Source organism: Mustela nivalis (genome assembly GCF_964662115.1).
Source record: "Mustela nivalis genome assembly, chromosome: 11".
In the NCBI taxonomy this organism is placed as follows: domain Eukaryota; kingdom Metazoa; phylum Chordata; class Mammalia; order Carnivora; family Mustelidae; genus Mustela; species Mustela nivalis.
Genome location: NC_139030.1, coordinates 83,181,271 through 83,194,106, shown reverse-complemented (window position 1 = coordinate 83,194,106; position 12,836 = coordinate 83,181,271). Strand labels below are relative to the sequence as shown.

At 37.8% G+C, this 12,836-nt stretch overlaps 1 long non-coding RNA gene and 1 pseudogene across 2 annotated transcripts; both read right to left on the bottom strand.

Moving 5' to 3' along the window:
- Window positions 1-623: 623 nt before the first annotated feature.
- LOC309843868 (14-3-3 protein zeta/delta pseudogene) lies at window positions 624-1,254 on the bottom strand (annotated as a pseudogene). Its single transcript has one exon. The product of its transcript is annotated as a 14-3-3 protein zeta/delta pseudogene (transcript).
- Window positions 1,255-9,169: 7,915 nt separating this feature from the next.
- LOC309844218 lies at window positions 9,170-12,135 on the bottom strand. Its single transcript, XR_014300553.1, has 3 exons — window positions 12,112-12,135; window positions 10,684-10,832; window positions 9,170-9,271 (listed from the first exon to the last, which is right to left on the bottom strand). It is a non-coding gene; the product is annotated as an uncharacterized lncRNA (long non-coding RNA).
- Between the last annotated feature and the right edge of the window lie 701 nt (window positions 12,136-12,836).

Genomic DNA, 12,836 nt, shown 5'->3' with positions numbered 1-12,836 from the left:
AAGCAAACAGCAGGTAATGTTACAAAAAATGGAATGTGAACCATTTCTACCCTTCTCCAGAATAAATTGGGTGACAACTAAAGGAACACTTCTGCAACTGTTATCAAAAAGGTGTGCACATTAAGAGTGATACTCATGGTTCAATATGTAGTATCTACAGAATATCCATTTCTACTACAGCCTCATAAGTGCTTAAATCTTAAATTAGTACCCACAAAAACTACACCTGTATCTGGAACAAATTATCCCTTTTATTCCCCACAAGGACAAACCAATAAGTAAGCAGTTTTCTTTGCTTAGATAAGGAAGCAGTTTTAACACTGGCAGTTGTAAAACCACAATGTACCAATAGTACTATGCCAAACATTTATAACTACTACAAAAATTCCACATCCTTATATTGACCACCTCAAGATGAAAACAGAAAACTCACTAAATGTTAACTTGCTTTACTCCCCTAATATTCAACATAAAAACCACAATGGAAATATAGAAATCCAAAAAAAAAGTAACATAAACCCTGTCATAAATCGTAAACAGAAAACTAATTGTGGGACAGCATGGATGACAAATGGTCTACTGTGTAAATTTTAGAATGAGGCAGACAAAAGTTAGAAGAAAGGTTAATTTTCTCCTCCTTCTTCTGTTTCAGCTTTGTCTTCTTGGGTGTGCAATGTCTACAATGTCAAGTTGTCTCTCAGTAATTGCATTATTAGCGTGCTGTCTTTGCAAGAAAGCGACCTTCTTCAGGGAGGTCAGAATTTCATCATAGAACACAGAGAAGTTAAGGGCCAGACCCAATCTGATAGGATGTGTTGGTTGCATTTCCTTTTGGCTGATTTCAAAAGCTTCTTGGTATGCTTGTTGTGAGTGATCTACAGTACCTTTCTTGTCATCACCAGCAGCAACCTTGGCCAGGTAACTGTAGTAGTCTCCTTTCATTTTCAAATAGAAGACTTTGCTCTCTGCTTGTGAAGCACTGGGGATCAAACACTTTTCCAAAAAAGACAGTACATCATTGCAGACATCTCTTGGCTCGGTCTCAATTTTCTCACCGTATTCTCAAGCCATCTGCTGTTTTTTCTCAGCACCTTCCATCTTTTGCTCAATACTTGAGATGACCCTCCAAGATGACCTATGGGCTCCTACAGCATTTTTATAAGCAACTGTGAGAAGATTCCTCTACTCATCAGATAATTCAGCTCCTGGCTCAGTTACAGACTCCATGCACACTGCCATGTCTTCATATCGCTCAGCCTGCTTGGCCAGTTTGGCCCTCTGCACCAGCTCATTTTTATCTTATGATTGGATGTTCTGTGTCCAGAGTGAGTGGCAGAGGAGGGCCGGGGGCTCAGCAGTCTCTGGGCAGCAGCAGCAAGGCTGAGACTCTGTCCACAATGTTGCAATTCTTGAAACCAAATTTTCCCCCTTTCTCAGGGTTTGTTATTGCTGTTTATGGTGGCTGCATTTGTTTGTTTGAACTAATTTTGTAAAATCTGTATTTTTTTTTGTCATATGTAGACACCCATGTTTCATTAGGTTACTTTAGGGGTCAACTAGTGATTTGACAGAGATTTCCTTAAACCTCTAGGAATCTCTTCCCGAACTGCCCCCCACCACCAACAAAAAACTCCCAGTTTTTGCAAATAAACTTTGCAGAGTAAATTTCATTACTCAGCTGGGCAATTTACAACTCTGATCTAACTTTCACTTTCTGCTTGCACAGAGTCAAAAGCTCAGTGAGGGTGAGAGGTTAGTGCTTTCTGGATTATTTCTGAGTATGCATCCTACCCCATGTGCATCTAGCCTTGTAAATAAGTTTTCAACGTGTCTATTATTTCCTCCAACTATTATCCCTTGCTCCAAATGGCAGCCACTAATAAATTTGCCTTTAAAGTTTTGTGACAAATGTCTCCATGTAGTCATCTCTCCACCATATCTCTCCACCACATCTCTCTCATGTAGAGAATTCTGAGTTAGGTGGGATAAATGCAAGTCCTTTGAGTTAGTCCTTCAGGAAAGCGCCACATTAGCCAAAACTCACAATCATAATTCTTTAAGAACAGACTTGCTCTGGAAACCCATACCAGGAGTTCAGGCTGCCTTCTTCAAGATTATTCTTGAGTTGGGGAGCGAGGTTGGGGCCAAGGGAAGCTAAAACACCATGAAGCTCTTGTACTGAGTTTCAGCCACCTTCTGCTTGATCAAATGTTTTTCTGGTTGCTGTAAACCTTTGGTTAGTTTCCAGAGTTCTAATAAGGTTGATTCTGCGAACATTTTGCCAGTTTATTTACTGTTTTTGTGGGAGAAGAGGGCCTTAGAGTTGCCTTTCTTCTGAATTTACTGATGTTACCTAGAATATCCTCTTTTGTATCACAAAAACAGCTGTGGTAGAGAAGAGAATTTACCAAGAAACTATTTTATTAAACATTGTAGCTCATAAAATAGTGAGTGACATCTAATTTTGGTATTTTGTCATATTGCTTATAGCTGATGTTTTACATGGCTGTAAATCATTTGGATGGTAGTAAAGTTTGCAGGTGTTATAGAGGCTGTACTGCGGGAGAAAGCACACCCAAGTGTATCAACTGACTTGCCCCCGGGTTGGAATTTTCTAGTCCCGTGGACTCCATATTTATTGTTTAAATTCCTGAATTTTAAAAATAGGGCAAGAAACTATGGTTCAATTTAGTACATATAATCTATTTCCACTTTATATCCATGCATGTTTGTTATATTTTGTTTTGTTTGTTTTTAACTGAATGCTCCAGTGGCACACCTCTCAAATGGAGTTATAAACGTGGGGGATAATTTTTTCAAGATAAAGAAAGAAAAGAAAAGGAAGACATAAGATGAAAAAAATTACATGAAGTTATTCATCAAGTTGGAGGTGATAAGATTTAGATATTTAAGAACAATCCAATTCTGCTTAGTGATACCTATCCCACTTACCCATTTAGCCCTCATTTTGCCTCACCATGTGTCTACAACCAAATATTCGACAATACATATTTGTTAGATTAATATTGTAGTTGTAAATGATGGGAATGCCAACTTCATTGTCTTTTTAAGGTACTCTATTCCCCCTCTGGGTGTGGACAGATAAACAATATCAAGATTATCTTCTGTGTGTCCTAGAATAGTAAAACAAACTCTGCAAATTAAAGACAATAACAGCTCCTTAAATTTCTGAACCAATGATGAGTTTCTCTCATTTAAGGGCTTCTGTTTTCTTTTTGAAGTGGAAAGTATCATTTGTGGAACTGGAGTAGAGGTGACGGGTTTGAAGTCCATGCCAGATACTGCTCTCCGCATAAGAAATCTCACGATCACAGCAGATCCTGGGGCAATTTCTTTTAGATTCCCATGATACAGATGAGGAAATGTAGTCATAGAAAAAATAATGTTTAATCATTTGCCCGAGGTCTCACATCCAGTAAGCAGTGAACTGGAATGTGCTTCTAGCCAGTCTGATCATAGAGGTCACATCCTTAACCATTGTACTACCCTCTTGAGTTCAGTTTATGACTATGACCTTATGAACACAGGCCTTTGTGGCTGTATGGATTTTCTCTCCCAACTGCTCCTCAATCCAGGTATGGGCATTTAAATATGGAATTCCAGATCTGGATGTTTAACAGGCAGATGTATTAGGGAAAAAAAAAAAAAAAGAGTAAGAGGATGAGATGAATGATAAGAGAAGGATTACAGCGCTAAAGACTTGATAGCAAGTAGGGAAGAAGGGACAGGCAGGAAGTAGTTGGTAGCTGTGAAGAAGGACATGGGATTTTAGAAGTCTCAATGAGATCTGAAAGCAGGGGCTGTGGGAACACGTAAGAGAGAGTTTTTAGGATGAGAGATGATGGTCAGAGAGTAGGTCTTTTTGTGTAAGGTCACAAACACAAACATTGTGTAATGTTTCACACGTGAAACAATTTGGAGAGATAATAAGATGCACATTTTGGTCCTATGTGTGGAAGTCTGACGATTACTGGAGATTATGGTCAAATGGAAATAACTCCAGAACTTGAGAGTTCAGATTGTTAAACTGGATGTTCACCTGGATGTTAAAGAACTGTAAAACATGGCGGATTCCAGGGAAGTGAAGGTCTTAGAACAGGTCATGCCTTGAGTTCATTCACTCTCTATCGAGTTACCCCTCCCATTACTTCCCAGTCATCCCACAGGCTTGTCCCTTATTTTCATGGCTGACTTAGAACAGCTGACGTGATATTATCAGTCACTATATTCCTGTAGTAGAATTTCTGTGATCCCAGAGAGTCTCATTTTTGAGGATTCCAGTTCAGGGAGAAGAAAAGAGATGCACACATTGTTTAGTCACAGCATTTCTTACTTCCAAATATTTTACTCCTGAGCTTATCACTAGAAAGAGTTCTGAAGTAAGGGAGAGGGATGTGAGGGCTCTTGGGTTTTTATGCACAAGTTTTTGTTTTGTTTTTACAGTTTATTTGTTTCTTTGTTTTCTCTCTGCCCAGATTCAGATTTTTCCATAGCAGGAAGTTTAGTATGGAAAGCACGCTTTGAAGATCTTTCTGTGCCCCCCAGCCCAGCATGCATTATTTACTTAAAAGGCTATGCCATTAGCCACAACCCTCTCAGTAAATTCCAGTGGTTTAACTTTCTCATGATTACACAATCCAGCTCTGTGCCATCCCTGGCATAGAGAGAAACTTGCCCTATCAAATCTCAGCTCTCATGGAACCATGGCTGACTACTTGAGAAGTTCTTATTTGCTAGAGAAACATCAGTTCAGCCATTCTAAATGTAAGTTTTGGCAAATGTTTTCTGGAGCAAGGCACTGCTAATGCTCTGCCCTGTTCCATTACACCCTCCCTTTAGAGGCTTATCCGGGAATCCATACAGACCATGTGTGAGCTAGCAAGCCCTAAGGGGACTGGCAAACCCCCACAATTACATGCAAAGCTGACAGGAACCAGCTGACAAGCAGGATGCACATGTGCTCAAGAGACGAGAACCATAAGGTAGGAGGGAAGGAGGTGAGCATTGCTCATCACTTTAAGCCAAAATGACAAATCAGTTGGATCCAGGATAATGCGGAAGGAAATGAGCTAAGTCCCTGCAACCCCCAACTCATCCCTGACATCCTCATGCGACCTCCTCACCCATCACAGATTATCATTCTCACGTAGCCAGATTAGAAGAATGGGCTTTCAATAGCTCGCGGCTCCTCATTCCACCATTGCTGGGACACCTGGGAAGTGTCCTGGAAAGAAATTTATAACTATTCTGTTAGTGGCTATCCTGGGGTGTTGGACTTGTGAGGAATTGGCATTCTTCCATCGAATTTTTAATTTTTCTATTTTTTTCTATAATAAACATGCATATTATAGAAAGAAATGCTTATTTAAAGTCTCCCCCCACCTCCTTAGCTTAAAACTAGGTCCTTTTTTTAAGAGATTTTTTTTTAAAGATTTTATTTATTTATTTGACAGAGAACACAAGTAGCAGAGAGGCAGGCAGAGAGAGAGAGAGAGAGAGAAGCAGGCTCTGCACTGAGCAGAGAGCCCGATGCACGGCTCAATCCCAGGGTCCTGAGATCATGACCTGGGCCGAAGGCAGAGGCTTTAACCCGCTGAGCCACCCAGGCGCCCCTTTTTAAGAGATTTTATTTATTTATTTGACAGACAAGGATCACAAGTAGGCAGAGAAGCAGGTGGGGGGTAGGGGGAGCGGGCTCCCCGCTGAGCAGAGAGCCCAATGCGGGCTCTATCCCAGGACCCTGAGATCACTATCTGAGCTGAAGGTAGATGCTTAACCCACTGAGCCACCCAGGCACCTCAAAACTAGGACCTTTTATCACTTTATCTATAAGATACAGCAGACTTAAAAAACTCTTCTAGCAACTCCTGACCCAGGATTTCTGGCGTGAGGAGACAGGGGTTCCTCCATGGTGTCTCATGTTATTAAGTAGTAGCCCACACAGAGGACCCCCTAAGCAAATGCTAGAATGATCTTGGCACAGGACAGAAACATGAAAGAAGGCACATCACCATCAGCAGCAACATCTTTCAGAAAACTCTTACAGAATTACTTGAAATAGTTAGCATCTGGCCTTTTAAAGAAGAAAAAAACTGTAACTTATAAACTTATATGTAAAGTAAACCAAATCAAATTCTTCTTAACACCCCACCTCCATCCAGATCATCTTTACTCACTGTCTAGTCACACACATCCCTGATTGTGAAAATCAAGCTTTCAAGAGCCAGGTTTTAACCTTTGTCATCATGCCATTCACTTCTATAAGACAAGATTCATGTATCTACAGCTCTGTAAAGGAAATATTTGAATTGTCATATCATGATTTGAGAAAGAGGAGAAGATGAAAGAGAGCTAGAAAGAAAGTTTGGATCATCAAATATTTATTTTTTTTTCAAAAGCATTCATTTGAAATGTATTCAAACTTCCTAAAGCTAAAGTCCTGTGGATGCAATTTACCCTCAATTCTGATTTAAATAATATAGAACCTGACCCTACCCTACCTTACTTCGTAGAAAAAGGGAGTGAGGAAGTACAGCAGGTGTGCATAGTGGGTGTATAAAGCATTGTATGTGGAAACTTCGAATAAGTTTTAGTAGAATGAACCCTCTGTAGATTAGAAATGCACACTTTTTATTAATTTAGTAGAACTTTATAATCATCCTCCTTATCTCTGCCACAAGGGAGTTGTTTCTCTCTAAACTAGGACAAATTTACATAAATTAAAATCTTGCTTTGTTAAGTTTCAAGTTTCAGAGGGGAGGAAGGAGGGATCTATTAATAATCTACAATTACTAGGTATCTACTGTGAGCTGGCACTGTGATACTTGGTTTAGGGAGGTATCTCACTTTATTTTTGGCAAAACCTCTGAGTTGAGAACACTGAAGTCCAGAGACCAAGTGACTTGTCCAAGATGATACAGCTACTTAACAGACAGGCTCAAATGCAAGGTCTATTGGAACCCAAAGCCCCCAACCTCTTTCTTTTTTGTCATTCTTAAGGATATTTGTTTTCCTTAGTCCCAATAACTAATGCAAATTCTGAATCATGAGCATTTAGACTTATGGGGGGAAAAGGTGCATAATACAAGAAAAGTAAGTCCAATGAATATAATAAATTCATCATGGAAACATTGCTCTAGCCTGATGACTGTATACCTTCAATATAATGTTCTCTTTTCAAATGACAAAAGTAATCTGTTCTAATGTTTTAATGTTTTTAAAACATTCTAAGTGATTTCTCTTGAGGCTGTAATACCTTTTGAGAGGAATTTCTGGTATTGCTTAATCATGTACTTTTTCTTCTTCGGAGTTATAAGGACTTTTATGTAAACTAAATTCATTCACATGCTCCTAACTTATTCCCCTTGCTCCCCATTTTCACTCACTTAGATGAGTCTAAGCCAGGTTTTCAAAATGGCTCTTCATAGTTTTTCCTCTTTTGAGATGTAAATTTTAAATTTATGTCTTTGCTACCCCAGGCCTTCTCCCTTTCTAATTTATTTTTCACTTACTTCAAGCCATCAACATATCCCTGCCACCAAGTTTGATTTATATTGCCCAGAAACATAATCCAATCATGAATCTTCCTTGGGAATGCCAACATGGCATGAGAGAGAGCTCACTTTAATGATCTTTCTAGAGTTAGAAAACAAAAAGCAAAAAAATCAGTGGGACTTTAAAAATACTTTCAAGCAAACCTTATAAGTTTATGGTAACGTAAGAAACCTGGCTCTTCCTGACTCCAAAACTGAAAAAAAAAAAAAAAAAATTCTTCAGATGATTGCTCTTTGGTATTCTCTTGCAGGAATTAGAATTGGCCAGCTGAAGTTATAGATAAAAGACCCCAAATATCCGCAGTGATTATCCCACCTCCACTCTAGGTTCCACATGCTTGCATCTCCACTAAAATCAGGCGCTTCCCATTTTACCCGAGCTGGTGAACTTATCTGGTCCTCTATGCTATGTCCCACCACTAAATGAACACAGATATCCCCCCTGAGCCCAGACTGTTTGTGGGGGTTGTTTGTGTTGCCAGTCACTGGGGTTTCAGCTAAGGAGCATATTTGTTAGCAGACCATTGTGGTGTCTCTGGGTCACCATCAAACCTCAGCTAGAGCAGGAACCAGGGAGGCTTCAGGTCAAGAGTTCATAGATCTTCTAACCACCATTCTATACTTTACATGATTCAAATTTTAAAACTTTTGGATTTGGTGTCTCTGTTCCATGGCCAGATTCTCAGGAAGGAATATTCCATTAGTTCATTAGATGATTATCCTGGGTTTCATCATTTGGCTCAGGGTTCCTGAATGCACACATAGGTACCAAGAGTCCAACTTCGCATCCTGGGTGCTATGCCCTAAGAAGGGAAAATTTCTACTTTCCGAAAGGGCATCTCATAGATGCAAGTTCCATGCATGGCATCACTGAGTCTTCTGAGTCTCTCCAGAAAGGTGGTGGTCCAGAAGACATCTCAAGTTTAATTCACGAAGACTAAGTTAGCAAGTACAAAATTAGTATGTCAGTCACTAGAAAGCACTATTTTTACTTAGTTTAATTAAACAAACACCAATAGTACACAATACTATGTCATACAACCCAGGCCTATCAAAAAAAAAAAAAAAAAAAAGAACTGATCCTTACTATCAAAGTAAATGCTTTCTGAAATTGACCTGGAAGCCTTAACTGGTGGTCATTCATTTATTCATTCTTTCAACAAATATTTCCTGAGCTCCTACTATGTGCCAGGCACTTTTGCAGTTCTGAAGTGTTCATTAATGAACACAGGTGAGAAAAATCCCTGCTTTCATGGGATATTTATGATTTAAAAAAAAAAAAAAAGTTAAGTAAAAACGAAGAAATGGGCCCAAATCTTGGTTTTACCACTTATGAGGTGAAAATTGTATTTCTGAATCTCTCCCTTATTCAATGTTCTCATTTTTAAACTGGGAATGATAATAGTACCTCTCCCATGATATTGTCATAGAAGTGTATCTACCACATAGTAAGAGCAGCTATTATTATCATTATCATCAGCATCACAGTTATAGGACTCTTCAGCCAGATGCCTAAGGCTATTCCTCTCTCAACCCAACTCTGCCAAGAAGCTCTTAAACCACACTAATGAAGACAAGGATAGTGTTTTATTTAGTTGCTCATTGTGTGTGTGAGGGACTGTATTAGATGCTGAGTTCACCAGAAGCAGATGCTGTGATACATTTTGAGGTGCAAGGTGTTTATTAGGGTTCATTACCTGTGAAAGGAAAAGGAAGGAAGGAAGATCAGACAAAGGGAGAAGCTGAACCATAGCTCAAGCCCAGAAGATTGTCAGCCATCACAGAATGTTCTGAAGCTAGGATTGCCCATTTGAATATCCTTTTTTAGGCCAAATGTCTTTGTCTTTCTATCCTCACACTATCACTCAATGGGGAATCTGAAATATTTAGCCAGGGAGTCTCAGTGTCTCGCACAGACTGAGCAAGGCCCCCCCCCCAAAAAAAAAAAAAATGTGATCTTAAGCCCTAAAAAACTCACAGTTTAGGAAATGAAAGGAAGCTACACAGATAATAATAACAGTGAAAATATGTTCATGCAACTCTAACAGAAAGATTATTTCTGGCTGAGATCAGAACAAAAAATAAAAGTATTAACTCTTCAGGCTAAGAAAATGTTCAAAGATTATTTGAGGAAGAAATTAATAAACTCTTGCATGATTAGTATATTAGTGGTTCTTATTCCTTTGGATTTTATTTCTTCGATTAAATTGACATGAGACTATCAGACAGTCTATATCAATACAAAACAAAGTGTGATCCATAGATTGTGATGGTCTGCAAACTGTTACCAGCTCTTAACTAGATAATTATAGAGGGTAAGAGTAAGCATTTCAAAAAATTTTTAGCAATTTGACATCGTAATTTCCTATCTACTGGGGCTTGTATTTTTGTTCACTAGTTTTGTTTTATTTTTGTTTTTGTTTTGTTTTACTTCATTTTAATTTTTTTTTATTTGAGTACGGTTGACACACAATGCTACATTAGTTTGAGGTGTACAACATAGAGATTCAATTTCCAGTATGGAGGGTCCTCAAAAAATTAAAAACAGAAATCCTGTATGGTCCAATATTTTTTACTTTATTTTTATGGTAATCTATTTTTACTGTATTTTACAAAATGGTTAATCCTTATTGGATTAGGCTTTTTAAAATAATAATACATGCTCCTTCACCATATAGTTTAGGAGTTACAGAAAATATTGCACATATCGTATTTTTATTAAACATGTTTTTAAAATTTTTAACAATATATTTTCTTAAATCTAAATTCCTGCCATGCTTATGATTGTCAATTTGGAAGTTACAGTGTTTGTCATTTAATGAACAAAGGGTACTCCTCCTATAAATTGCCTAAAAAGAGAATTATTTTTATGTTATAATAAGAAAAACATATTTAGTGCTTTTCTCCTGAAACATTTAGTCTCTGGAATGATAAGAATTATGTATGAGCTGAATGGTGGTGGGAAACCCCAGATAGCTTGAGAATGGAAGCAGGTGATGAGAAAGACCAAGCCATGTTTAGAGAGCTGGAACTTTTGGTCCTATCCCCAACCTCTAGGGAGAGGACTAGAGATTTAATCACCAATTGTCACTGACTTAATCAATCATACCTATATAATGGAACCTCTATAAAAAATCTTGACAGGGTTTGAAGGATTTCCAATTTGGTGAACATTTGGCTGGGAGGGTGGCTCCACCATCTCCTTCACCCTCAACCCCTGCTTTTTGCATTGCTTCCATTGGCTGTTTCTGGTATGTCCTTTATAACAAACAGATAAACATAAGTGAAGTGTTTTCCTGAGTTCTGTGGGTTGTCTAATGAATTATTATACCTGCATAATATATATACCTGCATATACAGGGAGCCTCTGAATTTGTAGTAAGCCAAGTAGAAGGGTAAACTGTCTGCCCCTCACTTACAGCTGGCATCTGAGGAGGGGGTGGTCTTGAGGGGCTGAGTCCTTACCTGTGGGGTCTGTGTTACCTCCAGGAAATTAATGTCAAAATTGAATTAAATGGTAGGACCCCAGTTGGTATCAGAGAATTGGAGAATCATAGAATTGGTTGGTGTCAGAAAACACCACACATTTCATACCAGAAGTGATGTCAGAAAGTAGACAAAATAATTTTATATGAGTCCAACTTTCTACTAACTTTCATTTAATTACAAGAGATACTCACATGCCTGTGACATCAACAGAATTAAATGAAACAAAAAAAGAAATGATAAAGCACGAAAATAGCATTAGTAAAGAAATAATTTTTTGATAAAAAGTAAATAATCCTCAAAATAAGTTATCAAGCAGGGGCTACCTGGGTGGCTCATTTGGTTGGGCCTCTGCCTTAGGCTCAGGTCATGATCCCAGGGTCCTGGGATATAGCCTCCATCACGTGGTGGGATGCCCTGCTCAGTGGGGAGTCTGCTTCTCTCTTTCTGCTCATCCCCACCACCCATGCTCTCTCTCTTTGTCTCTCAAATAAATAAATAAAATCTTAAAAAAATAAATTATCAAGCATAAATAAAGGAATATGATTTAAATTTTTTTTCAACAGTACCTTCAAGCTGTAAAAGAAAAGCAGTGAAGATGAACACAGCAAAATGCACTGAGTTGAGCAGTTGCTCTTTCTACAGACACCAAAGTATCTTCCACTAGGCTATTCTTCTTTGAGATCTGTTTCCAACTCTTCTAAAAACTTCCAGCCATCAAAAGTTATAATTTATTTTCATGTGGGCTAAAGGAAGGTACTCAAACATCAGAGGGGTATTGAATTAAAATCTAGCATACAACAACTTTAAACAAGGCAGTGAGATTATATTTGTTAAAAAAAGGTCCTGAATCTTTTACAAAAATATGTTGGTAACATGACAATTCAACACCCCTGGTTTATAATTTCTAAAACAGAGCATTAAAAATGATTTTTAACAAGATGTTTTTCTCAAATAACTAAATGTAGACTTGAGTATCTTAAAGAAACCCTAACAATCAAGTAAGATTTTACTAAATCAATACATTATTTGTTCTACAAAAGACTTCTACCTGCTTAAAAGAAACCATCACAGTTGCTTTCTTTTGCTTTGTTTACCTGTAGCCTCCTATAACAGGGTTTGAAGGATTTCCAATTTTTCCTATAATATTGAAAGTAGAGGTGATGTGGTTTAGGAGACCTGGGAAAAGACAAAACCAAGAAATTAAAATTCCTTAATAGTTATTAAATGGAATAATAAGAGATTTTAAAAAGCAGCATCCCTATACTAATGTTATATGACCATTGAAAAACATAATTCAATTTTTTTCTAAAAAAAATCTTTTCAAAGACATATCCACAATATGTGTGTAACAAGCTGTAGGAGCCAGATGAGTTTTAGATCCAGGATCTGGGGAAAAAAATCATTGGAGAAAAGTCATTCTCTAACCTTGAAGTTAGTATTACTATTAGTAAATAGAATTAGTTTTAATTACCTTTGAATTGTGTTTTGGACACTGACAATTTTTAAAGTAAATATTCTCTGCTACTTTTATTGCTCATCATTTAGGAGAATCCAAAACCTTGGACATTTTAATAAATCATAAGATTTTTATTGTCAGAATATGAAATTTTTGTATCGAATTGAGAACAGAGAAAAAGACCAGGATATTAAGTATTTGTTTGTGGGTCTCAGGTACTGTTAATAGAGATCAATATTCTGACTCTGTAGGTATAGGAGAGTATTTGATTGTCACCCAATAAATAATTATTGATTGATTAGTGTGTGAATGAACTA